At 40.8% G+C, this 22,474-nt stretch overlaps 1 long non-coding RNA gene across 1 annotated transcript; it reads left to right on the top strand.

Annotated features, from left to right (window-relative positions):
* Positions 1-1,655: 1,655 nt before the first annotated feature.
* Positions 1,656-22,109, top strand: LOC122458728. The gene is made up of 3 exons (XR_006278930.1): positions 1,656-1,902; positions 14,862-14,918; positions 20,612-22,109. It is a non-coding gene; the product is annotated as an uncharacterized LOC122458728 (long non-coding RNA).
* Positions 22,110-22,474: the final 365 nt, after the last annotated feature.

The following is a 22,474-nucleotide window of genomic DNA, read 5'->3' on the forward strand; positions in this document are numbered from 1 at the left end:
ATAACTTAGGAGTTCTCACCTTTCTTTATAGTTCAGTAAACCTCTGAAATGTATTCTTCTGAAGTGTTTTCCCTGCTTGGTGTAGACACCAGGATGTCTGGTGTAGACACCTTGTTGGCTTCTCCCCCACTTGTGATTTTTACAATGCCAATGTTCTTCCCACAATCTCTGATACAAATGAATAGCCCACTGTCCTTGGCCACACAAGACCTGAGGTGTTGTCCCCTTTCCTTTGTCTGGAAAAACCTTTTTACCGATTTCCCCTGATAAGTCTAGTTTAAACACATTTTAGTTACACATTTCCAGCATATCTATATAATTATTTGTAGGTTAACCGCACAAACATCACACAAGAATATTAATGATCAGCAAGTTATTAGTTTTCCAATGATATATTACATGCCTCCTTTTGGATAAATATCATGACAACAGTCTGTGAAGTGCACTGTGCCAGTCAGATCAGCTGAGACTCCCTGCTACATACTTAAAAGCTCCATGTCACCTGGCAGTAGGGTACTTTTAGGGTGAATCCTCTGCATGTTTTTCCTTATAGACATGCTTCCAAAGTCAGTTTAATTATCTGACCAAGTTCTACATTGGTATTGTTCCATTGACATCAATGGAGTTATGCAGATTTACATGAACTGAGAACCTTGCCATGACTGTCTTTTCTTACATGTTAAATTAACTCTGTCTCACAAAATAGCAGCCACCCTTCAAGATAGGAAGAGTCCTTAGAAGTTTAAAGGTGCGGTGACCAGAAAGTCATGATGACATTAAACAGCTACATACACCCCATTTCCTATTTCTGCCACACACTTTGTATATAATCTTGGGCAAGTGAGTCATGCTTAGAGAAGTTATCTGTAAAATGTGAGTAAATACTGTTTGTCTATCTCAGAAGGGTGTCATGTGGCTTAAATAAATTAATGTCTATAAAGTACATCAGAATCTTCTGACACAAAGCCTCAAAAGAAAAATCCAGCCAGGCTGGCTGACCTAAGTAGCCAATAAAACAAGGCAGAAATCTCGCAGTAGTTTTTCTACTTAAAAAAGGGAAAGAAAGAAAGAAAGAAAGGAAGAAAGAAAGAAAGAAAGAAAGAAAGAAAAAAGAAAGAAAGAAAGAAAGAAAGAAAGAAAGAAACCCAATTTTCTGGTTTTTAAGAGATTCCTCCTCAGCAAGATAAGAAACATTATTACACCAAACAAGTGAGTGTAATCAAAGCATTATAAAAGAAACATCCAGAACCAATGTAGAACATAATGAAAAGGAAAAAATGAAGCATATTGGAACAGACTGTTTCACAGAACAGATGCCCTCATGTTCACTAAATGGCTTTCGTTTTGTGGATTCTGCCCTCCCTCCCCCCATCATTTTCTTTTCCTTTCCTTTTTGCTGGTTTTAAAAGAGATTCTAAATTCTGAAAGATAGTTACATTTAAAAACCACTCATCTTGACTGACACAGGAAATCCTTCCATTAATTGCTAAACCCCATCAGATTAATGATATAGTTCCCATGTGTGAAATTCACACTCTGATAAAATAAACGTGTGCTTTAACTAGGGAGTTTTAAAGACTGAGGCTATTCTGAGAAAAAAATTCTCTCACAAATCATTTGTTTTTGTGGTAAACAATTATTTACTCCAGCACTAATTTTATACTTGGATGACATTTTTGGATGAAGATAATTAGTTATTTCTCAAGGAAGTATACATCAGAGCATATCACATTTCCTGGACAATTACTCAGACAAACCTGCCATTGACTTCAGAGGGAGTTTTCCCTGAATAAAGACTTCAGGATGGAGCCATAAAAATACTTATTTGATAGTCTGATTATGCTGTGAGGAAAATGTGGTATCAAAAGACACCAGAACTTGAATATTCAAGTGGAATATAAGGTAAAGTACTATTCTCTTTGGTTCTTAACAAAATTGTTTGCTTTTTGTTCAAGTACCAATCTATAGTTGTCATAACCATAAGGGTAGCCTAAAATTCCTCCTTACCTGTAAGGGGTTAAGAAGCTCAAATAACCTGGTTGGCACCTGACCAAAGGAACCAATGGGGACAAAAGATAATTTCAAATCTGGAGTGGGGGAGTGGGGTGGGAGGAGAGGCTTTGTTGTGGGTTCTTTGTTTCTGTGTTCAGTCACTCTTGGGACTAAGAGGGAGCGGACATCAATCTATGTCCTCCAAACCATTCTGAACCAGTCTCTCATATTACAGAAATTGTAAGTACAGCCAGGCAAGGTGTATTAGTTTATCTTTGTTTTCTCAACTTGTGAATTTTCCCTTGGCTGGAGGGAGGTTTATCCCTGTTTTGTTGTAACTTTGAACTAAGGCTAGAGGGGGTTCCTCTGCATTGTGTGCATCTTTTGTTAGCCTGCAAAGTTATCTTCCAACCTGATTTTACAGAGGGGATTTTTATCTTTTGGTTTTTTTTTCAAATCAAATTCTTCTTTTAAGAACTGATTGATTTTTTTCAGTGTCCAAAGATCCAGGGATTTGGATCTGTGTTCACTTTGTAACCAATTGGTTAGGATATTATTCTCAAGCCTCCCCAAGAAAGGGGGTGTAAGGGCTTGGGGGGATATTTTGGGGGAACAGGACCTCCAAGTGGCTCCTTTCCCTGACTCTTTGTCTAAATCACTTGGTGGTGGCAGCATACTGTTCAAGGACAGGGTGGAATTTGTGCCTTGGGAAAGTTTTTAACCTAAGATGGTAAAAATAAGCTTAGGGGGTCTTGCATGTGGGTCCCCAAATCTGTACCCCAGAATTCAGAGTGGGGAAGGAACCCTGACATGATCATTTTGAACCAAAAGCACAGTAGGATTTAAAAGGAATTTTTTCTTCCTTTTGGCTGCCTGGAAACAGGTTTTTTAGCTGACAGCAGCTGGAGTTTTTTTCTCTGACTCAGGCCAGAGGGGTTAAGTTACAGCAGCAAGGGAATTCACAAGCTGGATTGTTTTTTTTTCTTTCTAGGTTTTGTGTTAGGAGGTTAAGCACAGGAAGGCTATGATGACGGACAGTGAAGTCCAAAAGAAATTAGAATTAGCCAGATTCAAAGCTGAAGAGAGACAAAAAGAACATGATAGACAGAGGGTCTTAAGGCGCTTGGAGACGGAGGCAGAAAAATCCAGGGTGGAGGCAGAGGAAGCTGCCCACAAGAGGGCTATGGAGGCAGAGAAAGCCAAAGAAGCAGCCCCCTAGAGGACTATGGAGGTGGAGAAACCAAAGAGGCTGCCCACAAGACAGCTATGGAGGCAGAAGAGGCTGCCCGCAGGAGAGCTATGGAGGAGAAGGAAAAAGAGAGGCAGCATGAACTGGAATTAAAGAGGGCAAGGGCTAAGCAGAATATACCAGACAACCCTAGCAATCCTTCTCCAGGTACTGCTTCCCATCCCAGAAAGTTCCCCATCTACAAGGCAGGCAATGATACTGAGGCCTTCTTAGAAAACTTCGAAAGGGCCTGTCTTGGGTACAGCATCTCTACAGACCAGTACATGGTAGAGCTGAGGCTGCAGCTCAGTGGACCCTTAACAGAGGTGGCGGCTGAAATGTCTAAGGAACACATGAACAGTTATGAACTTTTTTTAAAAAAAATCCAGAATCAGAATGGGGCTAACACCCAAGCAGGCCCGTCGGTGGTTCAGAGCCCTAAAGTGAAAACTGGACGTGGCATTTTCCCAACCTGCCTACCACATTGTAAAAAATTGGGATGCCTGGATATCAGGAGCAAGCATTAACTCTCTGGAAGATCTGTCTCTCCTAATGCAAATGGAGCCGTTCTTAGAGGGTGTTCCTGGGGAAATAGAAAGGTACATCCTAGATGGGAAGCCCAAAACTGTAATCAAGGCAGTGGAGATTGGAACCAAATGGGTAGAGGTGGCAGAAAAGAAAAAAAACTAGTAGCAGTTGGAGCGGATACCAGAAGGGGCAGCCCAAGGCCTCACCTACATCCCAAGGAAAACCCCAAACACCTTATCGTTCCACCACACCCGTCTCCAGCAACCCACCTCGCCCCAGTGACCAGTCTTCTGGGCAATGTTTTCAATGTAATGAGCTGGGGCAACTGCCCCAAGAACCCTAACAGACTGCAGTTCATTACATCGGAGTCATACCAAAGGTTCTCAGGCCCAGATGCCTCCCAGATACCCTCAGAGTGAAGGGAAATGGTGAGTGTGGGTGGGAAGAAGGTTATCACATGGAGGGACACTGGAGCACAGGTGTCAGCTATCCACCAATCCTTAGTGAACCCCAAATTCATCAACCCAGAGGCCCAAGTGATAATTCAACCATTCATGTCAAAATCTTTAAACTTACCTACATCTGAGTTGCCTATCCAGTAAAAGGACTGGTCAGGAATGTGGACTTTTGCAGTCTATGATGATTATCCCATTCCAATGTTGCTGGGGGAAGACTTGGCCAACCATGTGAAGCTGGCCAAGAGGGTGGGAATGGTCACCCACAGCCAGGCTAAACAAGCTTCCACACCTATCCCTGTTCCTGAGCCGTCTTCCAGGGCCCAATCTGTGTTACCAGAGACTCCGACGGAGGTGGTGGACCCGGATTCCCTGCCAATGACTGCAACAGCCATAGTGGATCCAGTTCCAGAGCTGGAACTGGCTAAGCAACCAACACCAGAGGGTACCACCGAGCCTGCACTGGCAGCAGCAGCTAAACCAATGCAAGAGGCTCAGCCGAAGCCTGAAATACAATATAGTGCACCAGCGGAGAGCGATCCACAGCCAACAGAAACAGGCCCATCACCTGCATCGCTTCCAAAGGGACCAAGCCCAGGTCCACAACCAGTGAGGAACTGATGTCTCCAGCATCAAGGGAATAGTTCCAGGCCGAGCAGGAAGCAGATCAAAGCCTCTAGGGTGCTTGGACAGTGACACGGAACAACCCACCACCTCTCAGCTCTTCTAGCCAATCCCAGTTTGTTGTAGAAAACTTTTATACAAGGAAACTCTGTCTGGTGGGCACCAGGAAGACTGGCATCCTCAGAGACAGTTGGTAGTTCCAACTAAGTACCAGGTAAAGCTCCTGAGCTTAGCCCATGATCATCCTAGTGGCCATGCTGGGGTGAACAGGACCAAGGACCGTTTGAGGAAGTCCTTTCACAGGGAGGGAATGGGCAAAGACATTTCTACCTATGTCTGGTCTTGTGAGGTATGCCAAAGAGTGGAAAAACCCCAAGACCAGGTCAAAGCCCCCTCTCCAGTCACTCCCCATAATTAAGGTTCCATTTCAGTGAGTAGCTGTCGATATTCTGGGTCTTTTTCCAAAAACGATATCCAGAGGAAAGCAGTACATATGGACTTTCATGGATTTTGCCATCCAATGGCCAGAAGCAGCAGCTCTAAGCAACACCAGGGCTAAAAGTGTGCGCCAGGCATTAACAGATTTTTTTGCCAGGGTAGGTTAGCCCTCCGACATCCTGACAGATTCGGGAACTAATTTCCTGGCAGGAACCATGGAAAGCCTTTGGGAAGCTCCTGGGGTGAAGCACTTGGTTGCAACCCCTTACCACCATCAAACAAATGGCCTGCTGGAGAAGTTTAATGGAACTTTGGGGGCCATGATACTAAAATGAGCACTTCAATGATTGGGACCTAGTGTTGCAGCAGTTGCTCTCTGCCTACAGGGCTGAACCACATCCCAGTTTAGGGTTTTCACCATTTGAACTTGTGTATGGTCGCGAGGTTAAGGGGCCATTACAGTTGGTGAAGCAGCAATGGGAGGAGTTTATGCCTTCTCCAGGAACTAATATTCTAGACTTTGTAAGCAACCTACAAAACACCCTCTGAAACTCTTTAGCCCGTGCTAGAGAAAACTTAAAAGATGCTCAGGAAGAACAAAAAGCCTGGTATGATAAACATGCCAGAGAGTGTTCCTTCAAAGTAGGGGATCAGGTCATGGTCTTGAAGGTGCTCCAGGCCCATAAGATGGAAGCATCATGGGAAAGGCCATTCACTGTCCAAGAGCGCCTGGGAACTGTTAACTATCTCATAGCATCCCCCACCTCAAAACTAAAGCCTAAGGTGTATCATGTTAATTCTCTAAAGCCTTTTTATTCCAGAGAATTAAAGGTTTGTCAGTTTACAGCCCAGGGAGGAGATGAAGCTGAGTGGCCTGAAGGTGTCTACTATGAAGGGAAAAGTGATTGTGGTGTGGAAGAGGTGACCCTCTCCATGACACTTGGACATATGCAGTGACAGCAGATCAAGGAGCTGTGCACTAGCTTCGCACCAATGTTCTCAGCCACCCCAAGACAGACCAAACAGGCATACCACTCCATTGACACAGGTAATGCTCGCCCAATTAGAGCTCAACCTTACCAGGTGTCTCCTCAAGCCAAAACTGCTATAGAATGGGAGATCCAGGACATGCTACAGATGGGTGTGATCTGACCCTCTAACAGTGCATGGGCATCTCCAGTGGTTCTAGTTCCCAAACCAGATGGGGAGACAGGCTTTTGCATGGACTACCAAAAGATAAATGCTGTAACTCGCCCAGACAACTATCCAATGCCACACACAGATGAGCTATTGGAGAAACTGGGACATGCCCAGTTCATCTCTACTTTAGACTTAACCAAGGGGTACTGGTAAGTACCACTAGATGCACCCCCCAAGGAAAGGTCAGCCTTCATCACCCATGCACGATGTATGAATTTAATGTGCTCCCTTTCGGCTGAGAAATGCATCCGCTACCTTCCAGAAACTTGTAGATGGTCTCCTAGCAGGATTGGGAGAATCTGTAGTCGCCTACCTTGATGATGTGGCCATTTTTTCTGATTCAGGGGCAGAATACCTGGAGCATCTGCAAAAAGTCTTTGAGCACATAAGGGAGGCAGGACTAACTCTTAAGGCTAAAAAGTGTCAAATAGGCATAAACAGAGTGACTTACCTTGGACATCAGGTGGGTCAAGGAACTATCAATCTCCTACAGGCAAAAGTGACTGCTATCCAAAAGTGACCTGTCCCAAAGACAAAGAAACAGGTCCAATCTTTCTTAGACTTGGCTGGATATTACAGGTGATTTGTACAGCACTACAGCAAAATCGCTGCCCCACTGACAGACCTAACCAAAAAGAAGCAGCTAAGTGCATTTCAGTGGGCTGAAGAGTGTCAGAAGATCTTTAACCAGCTTAAAGCAAGACTCATGTCTGACCCTGTGCTAAGGGCCCCAGAATTTGACAAACCTTTCCTAGTAACCACAGATGCGTCCGAGCGTGGTGTGGGAGCAGTTTTAATGCAGGAAGGACCAGATCAAGAATTCCATCCTGTTGTGTTTCTCAGCAAAAAACTGTCCGAGAGGGAAAGCCACTGGTGAACCAGCGAAAAGGAATGTTATGCCATTGTGTAAGTTTTGGAAAAGCTAAGCCCATACGTTTGGGGACGGCGCTTCCACCTTCCACATGCTGCGCTGAAGTGGCTTCATACCGTTAATAACAAAAACCTTTTTTGATGGAGTTTAGCTCTCCAAGATTTTGATTTTGAAATACAACACATTTCAGGAGCTTCTAACAAAGTAGCTGATGCACTCTCCCGTGAAAGTTTCTCAGAATCAACTGGTTAAATTGTTCTTGAAATATGGGACATACTGTCAGTTTTTATATAATCTATAGTATGTCTAGAGGTGCATGTGTCTTATTAACCCTGTATTCTCCTAGAGCTCTGGGAAAAAATCACAGCCAGTGTGGTACAGGCTGTCTGACTCCGTCTGTGATTTGTGGGGGGCGTGTCATAACCATAAGGGTGAGCCTAAAATTCCTCCTTACCTGTAAGGGGTTAAGAAGCCCAAATAACCTGGTTGGCACCTGACCAAAGGAACCAATGGGGACAAAAGATAATTTCAAATCTGGAGTGGGGGAGTGGGGTGGGAGGAGAGGCTTTGTTGTGGGTTCTTTGTTTCTGTGTTCAGTCACTCTTGGGACTAAGAGGGAGCGGACATCAATCTATGTCCTCCAAACCATTCTGAACCAGTCTCTCATATTACAGAAATTGTAAGTACAGCCAGGCAAGGTGTATTAGTTTATCTTTGTTTTCTCAACTTGTGAATTTTCCCTTGGCTGGAGGGAGGTTTATCCCTGTTTTGTTGTAACTTTGAACTAAGGCTAGAGGGGGTTCCTCTGCATTGTGTGCATCTTTTGTTAGCCTGCAAAGTTATCTTCCAACCTGATTTTACAGAGGGGATTTTTATCTTTTGAGGTTTTTTCAAATCAAATTCTTCTTTTAAGAACTGATTGATTTTTTTTCAGTGTCCAAAGATCCAGGGATTTGGGTCTGTGTTCACTTTGTAACCAATTGGTTAGGATATTATTATCAAGCCTCCCCAGGAAAGGGGGTGTAAGGGCTTGGGGGGATATTTTGGGGGAACAGGACCTCCAAGTGGCTCCTTTCCCTGACTCTTTGTCTAAATCACTTGGTGGTGGCAGCATACTGTTCAAGGACAGGGTGGAATTTGTGCCTTGGGAAAGTTTTTAACCTAAGATGGTAAAAATAAGCCTAGGGGGTCTTGCATGTGGGTCCCCAAATCTGTACCCCAGAATTCAGAGTGGGAAAGGAACCCTGAGAATAGTACTTAATCAATTTTTTCATTTGGTTATTTAATCAGAATGTATAATGTATATAATCAACATACTTAATATTTTTGCATATTAACTGATAGTGGTCACTTAAAACAAAAAATTTCCAGCAGGTTACATCTTTGAATTGCTCTTAGGCTCACATTCAGTACTATGGATTAAATTCTAGAGATTATAACCTGTACTTTAATCATTTATCAGAATGACTCCATAATAAGAAGCATATGAAAAAAGAGAGGATATGTTATAATCCATATTAAGTAAAATCAGTAATGTAACAACATTGACCCACTAACTTATTTTCTATTCAAATAAATAGATTAGCTTTTGTTAATTTGCATGATACACTTTATAGATTTACTTTTATTCTAAATATTTATGGTCACTCATTATGAAAGAACCTGGAAAATAAAACTTTTTGTGCACTAAATTAAATATATAGATTGTATGATTAAAATCAGTTTTTATATTCTCCATCCCACATAATACATTTACATTGTTGTTATTAACATGAAGTGTCACAATAAATCAAATATTATTGTTAGAATCGTAACCGTTTCCCATAACAGCTTTGTAAAGGAAGTATCCAAGTCACACTTAGTACAGGTCTTGTCTTTTACTGTAATAAAGTAGAGAGATGCATAAAACTTTCATGAGTTATTGCCAACCAAGATCTGCATTTCTGCTGTTCCAAACTCCCATATACATTAAAAAAATAATTCAGGGAATCATTGAGAAATAGGTGTTTACATGCTAGATGGACAAAGTCAAAAAGTTTGGATCTGGATTTCAACACTCCCGTAACATTTGGGAGTGTTTAGTTCCAAGATTTTGATTTGTCTGTTATACAATCAGGACCAGCTATGAGAATCAGAGCCCCTCAGAGTCTGGAGTTTTGCCAGGGACCTCTTCTTGAATTTACATACATTTCCCTCTTGATAACCATCATCCAAAACTGATGTGTATAATAACAGATCCTCATTTTACAAACTGACAACTAATGAAATTACTGTACTAATAAATAAGATGCAAGTCTTTAAAATAAAAAAAATACTCATTTAAAAACCCAAACTGTTTTACCATTTTAGATGGCAATCTAATTAGACACTTCCATATGCAGTAGAATAAATTTAACCTGAACCTGAAAAGTATTGCACATGCGACATCTGTGTTAATTACACTCTGACAATTATTCAGTTAGTAAACAGGAGAAAGCAAATTAGGTAAGAAGAAGCATGAAATGAATTGCATTTAGTGAATGTCACTAAAAATAAAGTATTTCAAATCAGATGCAAGTACAATATATAATACTATATTGTAAACATATTGTAGTTGGATACTTAAGAGATCAAGTCTCTCATAAGACATGAACAGTTTTATTTTTCCATAACAAATGATTGATTACATATTTATCATGAAAGCCAAATACATCTGGTGTTCACCAGTGAATATATATTACCCGTTTTGACCCGAGTGGCTAAGCCAAAATTCAGGATCATGCAAATGTTTCCAACTGGGAGGAGGAATTGATGGAGTCTGCTATCTTTGATGCAATCTCATTTATTTACAAGGAATGTACAAAGACATGTTTCCCCAAACACAGGAAGAACCAAAATAACAGGAAATGGTTTCTTTGCTTGCAGCCACAAGCCTCTTTCACCTGTGCATCTCTTTTGCCCCTTCCCAGGATGTTTGTGTCTCTCTCATGCATATACACACCCTTACCCAAAGACAATATCCTGTGGAGTCCTCTGCCCACGTAGACCAAATTCCTGGGCAGGTTCTCAGACCCCTTTGTCTTAGATGGGGGCTGCTTAGCTGTCTCTTAATTGGGTACAGCTCACACCCAACAGTTTAAATGAGGTTTAACCCACTCCACAACAACAATACAATATAATGTTGATCTAAGAAGGAAGTCACACAGTGTGGGGGCCTCAGATTTCACTTAACCTGGGTTTCACTGTCAGTGAGGAACTATGTTGTATCCATGATGAGTTTTTTGGACCTATCTTCCTAAATTTGGACAAACTAGTAATGTTTGGAAAGTAACTGATTTCAAATGTTATGTTTTTATATATATTATTCACACACACATTATGTAAACATATGTTAAAAGAACAGTAAGGTTTCAAAATCAAGCCCTAAAAAATTGGGACATGTCAGAATTAATGCCAGCAGCGGTAGCTATGAGAGCATAGGAAAAAGTCTCCCATCCCTATTGTTTGGTGCCACACCAGCCCGGATGACCAATTGCAGGGAAAAGTAATGCTATGAGATTTTTTGTAGGCTTAGTACTTGGCGAAATTTGGGTGAATATTCACAGTTATAGTAGAAAAGCATATCTGTGATGCCAGGGCTTTTCCCATGCCAAATTTCAAGTCTGTTCTCCAAAGCATGGAAGCACTAAAGCTTCTCAGCAAAATAGTTGTAAAATTTTTTTTCCAACATGGACAATTTTTTAAATCTCATTTCAGCCCAAACAGTTTAAATTTAGCAATTATAAGCAACTGAAAATAGGGTTTTATAATGGGAAGTATGGGGCAACCTTAACTTTAGGTGGCACAACTAGCTCCATTTGTATTACACCTGCATTTATGAAATTATTCCTTGCTTCTCAACTAAAGCTGCAACTCTTGTGACTTCCTGCCTGTAGCTGTCCTCAGGACTCTCTTTTTAATGAGAGCTTAAGCTACATTAACTTTTTGGTGAGCTGGAACAAGGTGCATGCCCCAGCCTGGCTGCTCCTCATGCTCAGTGGAGAGGAGGGGACAGTTGACTTAGTCCACACTCCTGCCCCAGCAACCATCTTTGTGCCAAGGGAGATTGTCATGGGCAGGGGATGACTAAGGGACAGAATGTGGCAAGGGAAACTCTATAGACAGAAAGAAAAGGAGTACTTGTGGCACCTTAGAGACTAACAAATTTATTTGAGCATAAGTTTTCGTGAGCTACAGCTCACTTCATCGGATGCATCCGATGAAGTGAGCTGTAGCTCACGAAAGCTTATGCTCAAATAAATTTGTTAGTCTCTAAGGTGCCACAAGTACTCTTTTTCTTTTTGCGAATACAGACTAACACGGCTGCTACTCTGAAATCTATAGATAGAGTGTATAAAACAACAGAAGTAATGCAATTTTAAAAAACCCTCAAAACATTCATAAAATAGTTTCTCTCTGACCTATGGGTCACATATACTCATGGTGATGTGGTACAAAATGTTTTATTGGCACTCCCCAACATAACTGAGAAGCTGGGAGGAAGGTAAGAAAAAGACAATGGCTTCCCCATTCCCAGAAGCTTGGGGGAAGGTTGGAGTAGGAAAGCATTAAACTGCCATGTTCCTAGCAGCCAGGACACAGAGGGGGTGGAGTTTCCACTCTCACGTCCAGAAAGGCTATTTGAAATTAGGCAAGGAATTCTGGGAAGTGGACTCATGGTTGAAATTTGGATTGGATCGTGAGAGAACCACGACTCTAAGACCCACTAGGAAATTAATCTGTTTTGTACCAGGTGAGAACATTAAGAGAAATGTGACTTGTAGTGCATATTTCCTAGTCAATTATCATTTCTTCCAGCGAGCAGGCTCCTTGAGAAATGGACCCTTATTTATGCAAATTGGTTTTAAATGAGAATGTTTAACTAAAGGGTTTGATCCTTATATAATATGTTATAAATGTGCATCCAGACAGGGTCTGAATCTTGCTCCTTGTTCATGAACTTATTGTTTTTATTGTCTGAAAAAAAAGTTACATTATGTGTCTATAACTACAATGAAAATATTTAGATGAATGGTATTTTTGATTGTTTGGCAATCCCTAGTACATCTAATAAGGGTTATACCACTGAGAGGAAGTGCAGTCTGGTAGATATAGCACTGGACTGGAACTAAGGCCCAGTCCTGGCTCTATCATTTTCCTGCTGGGTGACCTTAGGCAAGTCACATCAGTTTCTCCATCTGAAAATGGGGATAATGATTCTGTTTCCTTTGTAAAGCACTTTGAGATCTACTGAGGAAAAGCACAGCATATGAACTATATACTATTATTATTCATTGCTAATATTAGTGGTATTCTTGCCCTTAATTATGCTGGGGAAAGTATTAGGTCACCACTTTAAGCTTTCACCATAGATATTTTGGTTTCTAGACTGCATTAAAGTTAAGGGTGAAAGATTATGACTATTAATGAAAACAATTTTACCCCTTTTGTATTTCTTGAAAAAATCTTGGTCTGAAATTTTTGATGATTAGACCTTTGCCTCAATCCACAAGAGCCCTTTATCCCCCTAAAAAAATCCAAGTTAATCAGACAAACATAATGTTGGGACTATAGGACTTAAAAACATTGCTGGCTTCACTGTTTTTGAAAAAGAATGCTCTAACCTTTTTTGTGTATATGTAACTCAGAAATGGTTGGCTGTAAAATGTCAACCTGTCCTGCATCTAATCCTTTGAGAGAGCTATTGCATAGGGCATGTTTGAATAGATTTGGTTAAGAAATACAAAAATTAAATTTTGAATCTCTTAACATTCAATTATGCTTGTACTATGCTGAAGGAAATTTCAAGGAGATTGCAAGTTCCTTTGGAATGCTAATGAACCAGCTGTGGAAGTATGAATTAACTATTACAGTGTTGATTTGCAGGAAGGAAGTGATTTGTAAACTTGCTCAGAGATCTTGAAGTTTTTGAGGAGTCACTTGGAAGTGACTTTACAGTGAAAGTGGCAAGACCCATTTACATGACCAACTTTTGACATCAGCTGTCTCAGCACTCGTGTTACGGACCTGAAAATTTTGCTGACAGACAGTAACATTTCCAAGAGTATTTACAAGCCATTTCAGGCTTAAAAAATATATTTTTGCATATTTTTCAAAGATTTAAACTTTTCCCTACTTCATAATTCCAAACATTTTGCTGTAAAAAGTTTAAGATACTCCTCTACACTAGTCCACAATGAACATTTGTGCCTCAGTTTGGTCTGACAAACTTCATTTTTCAAATCAACAAGTTATTCATGGTCAAAATTGTTAATGTTAGAATCTCTCAATTCCATGCAGTATGAGAGAAGGAAAATACAATTGCAGTAACTGGAGAAGCCGTATAGTCCTGAAGCAGCAGCAACAAAATTTTTAGCCAGCTTGGATGGGATTTTTTTAAAGCATTTTCCTAATTCTACAGTTATCGAAGCCAGTAAAACTCTCACTGACTTCTATGGAAGCAGGATTAGACCAATGCTGAATACTTTGGCAAATCCCCCTCCCCAAAGCTTAATTCTTGAGATCCAGGGTGCACAGCAAAAAGGATCAATCAGCTTTCTACTACAGTACCAACTCTCTGGTAAGGACTTACGATCTATCTCACTACTCCTGACTATAGGTGGTTGAACAATGGTAATCTCTTCCTGAGAAAAATGTCACGTTTGGGGGAAAAAATTGTCCCAAATCAGAATGAATAGTCAAAAACATGATTTTTTTGTAAGAAAGGATTTCATTAAAACATTCAGTTTTAGGATAACCAATGTGGAGTTTTTTGGTTTGCTGACTGCTTGCATGGGGAGCTCTGCCTTCGGGGGAGCCATCATTTCAAATTTTGCATTAAAAAAATCAAAATTTTGACACAATAGAAATTTTCCCATAGAAGCTTTTGTGAGAAAGGCATTATTCTGAAAATTATTCTGAAGGAAAACTCTCAACCTGTTTGACTCCTGACCTTCCTCCAGCCAATGCCCTATTTTAGCCCTTCTCTCTGACATCCCTCCTGGATGGTTCACGGTCAACTTTAACTTAACATGGCCAAAACTAAGTTCCTGATCTTCCGTTTTACAAACTTATCCACTTCCACCATTCTCTCTCCCTGTTGACAATGCCATCCTTCCTATCTCTGGGGGCATCTTTGGCTTTTCCCTCTCTCCTACTCCACACATCCAGGATTGATATAAATCTCACTACTTCTTCTTCCATAATATGTCTAACAGCTGATGTTCTCTCTCACTCTGTCTCTCTACTCTACTCAAATCCTTTTTCAGGCCCTTTTTGATTACTGTAACCTCCTCCTCTTTGGGCCCCCAACCTCCACAGTACCCTGCTGCAGTCTATACAAAACACAGTTCCCTTTCTCCAACTGGCTGCAATTTTGTGCATGTGGAAGGTGATGCAGAGGGGACAGTCCTGGTGTGATGAGTGGATGCTGAAGCTCAAGTTATGAGGTAGCCTTGCTGTAATATCCTCTTCACTAAATTACACATTTTTGTTTTCCCTTTTTCAGATTTCAGGATTGTGGAAGATGGAATTAAGGTAACTGCCATGGCAACATCTAATAAAGGTAAATGCATTGTGAGTATGTCACTTTCAGATGTCCTTTGGGACCAAAAAACATTCTTGTATATGCATTAAAAACTTTTATTTGTATTGTTGTTTGCATTATATTTTAGTGGGCTTTGCTGATTTATAAGCCCGGGGAGTGAAAGGGGGACAGAATCAGCTCTTTTCCTTTTCTAACTAATATAATTCATTACAAAAAGTTGGAGTCTAAAACAACATTTTATGCCAGGCTCTACATTCTTGAAAGTATGGGTTTACAATGAAAACACCAACAGATGCCAAATGGTAAAGAGCATAGTAGGTGTTGCTAAGATATCAGATGGTAGGAAGGATAACTCACTTTTTAAATTTTCTGTCAGCACCCACAGTGTACGGTAAAATAAGAGAAAGACGGCAACAGTTTCACCTATTTGTTTCAACACAGCATTCTGAAGTTTCACATGGTGAGAACCATGAGTGCTCACTATATCTTAAATAGAAATTGGCATTGCCCGGCCTCCAGCAACAAGGGCAGTAGGGGAAAATAAATGTCAGGGTGTCTTTCAATTCCATGTATTGATTATTTAAAAGGCTAAAGCTCTATCCCCTGTTTAATCTGTACTAAGAGGGGGTGTTTTACAATTTCTGATGGTAAGTCATAGTCACCTGCCCTCTTCCAGCTGTATTGCAAACAATGCCAATTTATTCAGCAAGATAGTAGCTGGGTCAGAGGCTGGGAGTCCTCTGAAAATTAGGTCCCTTTAAAAATGTCTCAAGTTGGGCACCTAGAAATTAGTCATTTTGGAAAATTTACTCCGAGAATTTAAAACATAGGTTACTTGAAGCCACAGGTTTTATTTGGCAAGAAGGACTTGGTGACATGTTGCAGGAGTTTGGATTTGTGAATATACGGTAAACATTCTAGGATTCAGAAGCTTCACTTGGTCAAGATAGCCACAGAAACATTCCGTTGTTGCTTGTCCACCTGAATAACCCTTTGTTAACAGAGGGATTCCCACAGTCAAAGATTGCACTCAGTGCATAAACAAACTCACCTCATTCTTGAAGCTTGGCTTAATTAACAAGGTAAACACCACCACAGTGTAAGTCAAACTAAGCATTCTCCCACTGGATGATTTCATGGCTTGCTGTGCAGGACCTCTCTGTGCCAGATCCTACTTCCCTGTCCAGTGAGTCATTCCCACATCCTTTACATCCAGGTTGGAATTAGTGAGCTCACCTTCCACGATGAATCAGCAAAAATCAACCAATAGCTTTATGCAGAACATCTTCAATGCCTGTAGACAAATGCAAGGAGTATGGGGAACAAGCAGGATGAACTGGAAGTCAGGGTATATGAAGAAAATTATGACTTAATTGGCATTAGAGAGAATTGGTGGGACAAATCCCATGACTGGAGTACCAGCACTGAGGGATATAGCTTATTCCAGAAGGATAGGTATGGGAAAAGGAGGTGGTGTTGGGCTGTACATCAAGAATGTATACGCTTGCTCCAAGGTCCAAGAGGAAGTGAGAAACAGACCTACTGAGAGTCTCTGGGTAAGGATAAAAAGGGCAAAGAATAGTAGCAATTTTATGGTGTGTGTGCGGAGTGTCTATTATAGACAACCACATCAGGAAGGGGAAGAGGATGAATCATTCTACAAGCTGGTGACAAGATTAACTAACACACATGAGCTACTATTAATGGGGGATTTTAACTTCGCTGATATCTGTTGGAAGACTATTACAGCAAAACAAAAACATGTTCTGCAAGTTTTTAGCATGTGTAGGAGACAACATTCTGATTCAGAAAGTTGAGGAAACAAGTAGGGGGTCATCCATTTTGGATCTGCTTTGGACCAACAGGGATGAATTAGTTGCAAATGTGAAGGTGGTCAGGAACTTGGGAGGAAGTGATCACGATCTGATAGAATTCAAAATCTTAAGGAAAGGATGACATGAAAACAGCAGAACAAGGACACTGGACTTCAGAAAGGCAGATTTCAACCAATTCAGAGAAATAGTAGGCAAGGTTCCATGGAAAGATCAGTTGGGAAGAAAAGGAGTTGAAGGGGGCTGGCAGTTCCTAAAAGATGTAATACTAGAGGTTCAACATCAAGCTATTCCAATGCAGAGGAAAGATCAGAAGAGCCACAGGAGGCCAATGTGGATGCACAAGGAGCTTTTTAGCTATCTAAAATCGAAAGGGATACATATAGGAAATGGAAGGTGAGGCATGTCACCCAGGAAGTATACATGGGAACAGCATGAGAATTTAGGGACAAAATCAGGAAAGTCAAGGCAAAGAATGAGATACAGCTGGAAAGAATGTTAGAGACAAAAGGAAGGGGTTCTTCAAATATGTCAGACAAAAAAGAAAGATTAGGGTGGTGTGGGTCTGCTGTTTAGTGAAAAAGGTGAGCTGGTAACGGATGGTGATAAGAAGGCAGAGCTGCTTGATGCCTACTTTGCTTCAGTCTTCTCCGAAAAAATAACGTGACCAGACAACTAGAAAAGTTACCATAGACAATAAAGAGGAAGGGATGCAGATCAGGATAAGCAAAGAACATGTCAGACATCTTCTGACCAATCTGAATTAATTCAAGTCAGTGGGGCCTGAGGTTATTCACCTCAGGGTACTGAAGGAATTAGTAAATAAATCTTTGAGCCACACTGGCAATAATATTTGCAAACTCATGGATGATAGGAAAGGTCCCAGTAACTGGAGAAGGGCTAACATAGTGCCCATCTTTAAAAAGGGAGAAAGGAGGAGCCAGAGAACTGTAGACCAGTGACCCTGACTTTGATACCTAAGAAGCTAATGGAGCAATGTATAAAACATTCAATTTGTGAATTCCTGGAAGATGAAGGAGTAATCACTAGCAGCCAGCATGGATTTACTAAGAACAAATCATGCTAAGCCAGCTTGATTTCCTTCTTTGACAGGATAACTGGTTTGGTGGATAGGGTGAATATGGTGGACATAATATACCTTGACTTCAGCAAGGCTTTTGACACAGTCCCACATGGCATTCTGTTAAGTAAATTGGAGAAATGCAGGCTTCACAGAACTACTATAAAATGGATACATGATTGGTTAAATAACCTCAAACAAAGAGTAACTATTAATGGAATGATGTCAGATTGGAGGGAGATCTCAAGTGGAGTTTCACAGCGACCTGTTCTGGGTCTGGTGTTGTTTAACATCTTTATTAATTACCTGGATGTAGGAATAGAAAGCAGACTGATCAAATTTGCAGATGACAAAGCTGGGGCGGGGGGTTGCCAACACTTTGGAAGATAGAGCTAAAATTCAGAGGGATCTTTATAAACTGGAGAACGGGGCTGAAACAACAAAATTAGACAACAAAATGAAATTCAGCAAAGACAAATGTAAGGTGCTAAATGTAGGGAATAAAAACCAAATGAACAACTACAGAATGGGGGATAACTGCCTTGGCAGCAGCATTGCTGAGAAAGATCTGGGAGTTTGTGGTGGATCACAACCTCAACATGAGTCAGCAATGCAATGCTGTTGCAAAATAAAACAATTCAATTTTAAGGAGTACTTGTGGCACCTTAGAGACTAACAAATTTATTTGAGCATAAGCTTTCGTGAGCTACAGCTCACTTCATCAGATGCAGTGAGCTGTAGCTCATGAAAGCTTATGCTCAAATAAATTTGTTAGTCTCTAAGGTGCCACAAGTACTCCTTTTCTTTTTGCAAATACAGACTAACACGGCTGCTACTCTGAAACCAATGCAATTTTAGGCTGCATTAACAGAGACACAGCATGCAAGTAATGGGAGGTGATAGTACCTCTCTAATGTGCACTGGTTAGGCCTCAGCTGGACCACTATGTCCAGTTTTCATCACCAATGTATAGAAAGAACGTGGAGAAACTGGAAAGGGTCCTGAGGTGAGCAACAAAGATTATAGTAGGGATGGAATGCAAGCCATATCAGCATAGGATATGAAGGAACTGGATATGTTTAGTTTGGAAAAGAGGAGCTATATTTGCCATAAGAAAGATGGCAGAAGAGTTGTTGTCTTTTGCCACAGAGGAAAGGACAAGAGGCATGGGTTCAAATTACAGCATAGTATATTTAGATTAAATCTCAGGAAAAACTTGCTAACTGTAAGAATAATAGGACAGTGGAACAAACTGTCTAGTGAGGTTATGGAAGCTCCTTCACTAAAGGTCTTCAAAAAGAGGCTGGATAGCCACCTGTCTTGATTTAAACACAACAAATCCTACATCTTGGTAGGGGATGATACTAGATGAGCCTTGCAGTCCCTTCTAACCGTATGATTCTATGATTCTAACATTTGCCAACGGTGGTCAACAGAAGAATCTGGCCGCCTTGTTGAAACCTTTTAAGAAGTCCTATTACATTTATTAGAGACTTATAACATTAATATTTTTCATACAGCCTACATCATGGGCATTTGTCCATCATTCTATAGAATTTGAAGTTTCCTAGAATTTCTATAAAACCCTATTGATTTAATCACTATTAAATTTTAGTGGGGTTTTCCAGAAAGGAAAAAAAGGTTCAAAATGGAGACCCCCTATTGCTAGAAACATATGCAACCAAGTTTGCTCCCTCAGCTATAATAAAGTCTAGAAAACTTGATGATAATCTTCTCTATTAAGTCACTTATTTTCTATTCATAGCAATTCCACTGTTGGCCTGCAATTTATTTTCTAATTAGCGTCTTGGCAGGTAGGAATGGAAAGCTTCCTTAATTTTATTCAGGATTTGTATGCGCTTTTCTCCAACAACCTGTTTTTCTTTGTCTGTGATTACTTTATTACTCTTGGTCACAGCATGCCTTCTTAGTTAGTAGCTGGCAAAAATGTTACTGATGCTTAGCCCTTTCATGGTTACCCACAAATACAGTATAAAACTGACAGCTTCTGTGTGGCATTTGGTAGATGTCTGGAAGGACATTTTGTAGACTGACAGGTAAGTAGAGCTGGCTGAGAAATTTTCAGTGAAGTGATTTTTCACTGGAAAATGCCAATTTGTCAAATCTGAAACTTTTCATGTAAATGTATCAGTTTCACCAGGAAGAGCTCCCAGATTCAGGCTATGGGATAGAAGGAGTGGAAGAGAGAGAGGGAGGCCCACCTTAGAATAGTCTAATTAGGGCACTCACCTGAGAGAACCAGGTTTAAGTTTCTGCTCTGAATCGGGCAGAGTAGGGACTTGAACCACAGTCTAAGGCATCCCACACGAGTACCCCAACCAGTAGGATTTTGGCTTCCTGGGGGTGGCCATCGTTATAGTTTTTTGTGAAAAAAAAATTGAAAGGTCTAGTTTCAAATCCCTTTTTTTTTCCTTCCAAACGTTCTTGTTTTCCAGCCAGACCCACATATAATAATACGGCCAAATATATGGACAACGCACCATAAAAAGGGGAAAGCTTGCACATGGCAGACAGACCACTAATGCATTGCAAGAAAGACTATTGCTACTGGCAATTCATTCTGAAAGGCAGATTTACACAGAACAGGTTCTTCTAATAGACTGCAGTCACCACCCAAACCAGAACATTCATATCAAACAACAACTTTCTTTACTCTGCCCAAGAAATTGGGGGGAACTCCTGCCCCATGTGTTGACCCCACCCCAGGGGGGTTAGGCTAATAGGCCACATGCTAGGAGGGGGCTGACCTGACTCACTTTCTTGCTTCCCTTCTCCAGCCTTTGTGATGTGGCACAGCTCCAGCCTCCCACCCCAGCCTCGCACCACCACTGCTACAGCTACTCTGGCAGCTCCAAGGTGTTCTCAGTACATTGCCGGCTGTTGATGCTTTGTCGGTGGCATGACCCTGGCCATAGAACATTTGTGTGTATGATGGTTATTTTGGCATGCTGCCAACATTTTCCTGACAAACATAAGTGAGAGAAGGAAAAATGGTCATTTTTAATGGTTTCTATCTCAGCAAAAGCTGATGATGATATTTTGGGACAATGAAAAGCTAGAGGGTGTTCTCCCCGCCAAATACCAAAGGTATGTAAAGAATAGCTCAAAAAAAATTATCTTTTATAATGGAAAGTGTTAGGCAATTTAATGTAGGGGTTGTTATCAGCTCCACCTATATGAAAAAAAAGAAAAAAAAGGAAAGCAAAAATGTATTACAGTAATGTAATGTAAGACTCCCCTTGCTTGAAAACAACTTGCTTGAGTCACAGTACATCATATCTAATCTGCAGCTGAATGGGTGCAGCAGTACCTAGAAGTCTCACTGGCTAAAGTTTTCAAAAGTGCCTAAGTCCCGTTTTCAACAGTGAGTCACTTAGGTACCTTTGGAAATTGTATCCACTGAAGTCAATGTGGCTCTGCATGGGCACAGAGATCTTCCTGATGATTTCAGGGTTGGGATCCTAGATTGTCAATTCCTTGGAACAATTCTTATTTTTTCCCTGCAGTGTAAAGTACCATGCCTACCTATGGTTCCACATGTTTAAATATTTAAATTATAACAACAATTCAGAGTTTTGTATACAAATAGGAGATTAAGCCACTATATGAAAAGCAGTTTATGAAAAGTGTACTGTACCTGACTTTTTATTAGCAGATAAGTTGCGAGTCCATCTCTTACCCTTGAGACAACAGGTTTTATTTGGCCATTCTCAGACATTAGTATTTTATGATATATTTGGAGGATACTACATTATGCAATGTGTTTGAGCATTACAGAGTCACAAAACATTTATAGAGTCATAATTGATTAAATAATCCTGTAAACCTCACACCTGCTTGATGAATCCAGTGCTGCTAAGCAAGAGAACCAATAGTCGACTGCAAGAACTTTAGTTGGGTACATAAAAATAATCCACTAAATTAACTTGGATTTCTTTTCAAAATTGGTTAACAGTCTGTGAAAAAAAAGCATCGCGAGTTTCAACAACAGCTGACATGTCAGTGCAAAGCTTACAAGCATGTAAAGACCCGAGTAAATGCTTGTTAAATGTAAACTCTTTGTTCTCAGAAGATAATTATTTACTCAAGATATTGTAAAACTGTATCTCTGTAGGCACCATGATACTAGCCTGTTCTGCTAGTAATGTATTTCCTAATGGACCCCACTCCTAGCAACTGCTCCCCAAAATAGGTTCCATTCCCAGTCCTGCAGCTTTGAACACTTGCAAGGAAACCCACAGTTCTGCATTTAGATCCTGCCTCTGCAACATGCACTGCCCCATGGGTGTAGTGCCCAGTGCACCAACGGTGCTCCCCTTTGTCATGCACCTTGGCTTTATCAGGTAACATGGATGATGGTGGTAGATGTACCCTATTAATTCCTGGTGTCAAAAGATATATGACTAATTGTTGAACTCTCTGTGCACAGGATGATCCCCCGTGTTGTTAGAGGTACATTCTCCACCACCACATTCTGACAGGATCAAGCTCTCTATGGAGCATATTTACCAAGGGCCTGATCGAACACCCACTGACATCCATGAAAGGGGGTCTCATTGATTTCAGTAGGTGCTAGATCAAGTCCCAAGTCCTGCAGGGTATACCCCCTTTGTACATGTAGCAGTTTTGGCCCATACCCC

Source organism: Dermochelys coriacea, chromosome 2 (assembly GCF_009764565.3).
Source record: "Dermochelys coriacea isolate rDerCor1 chromosome 2, rDerCor1.pri.v4, whole genome shotgun sequence".
NCBI classification, from domain to species: Eukaryota; Metazoa; Chordata; order Testudines; family Dermochelyidae; genus Dermochelys; species Dermochelys coriacea.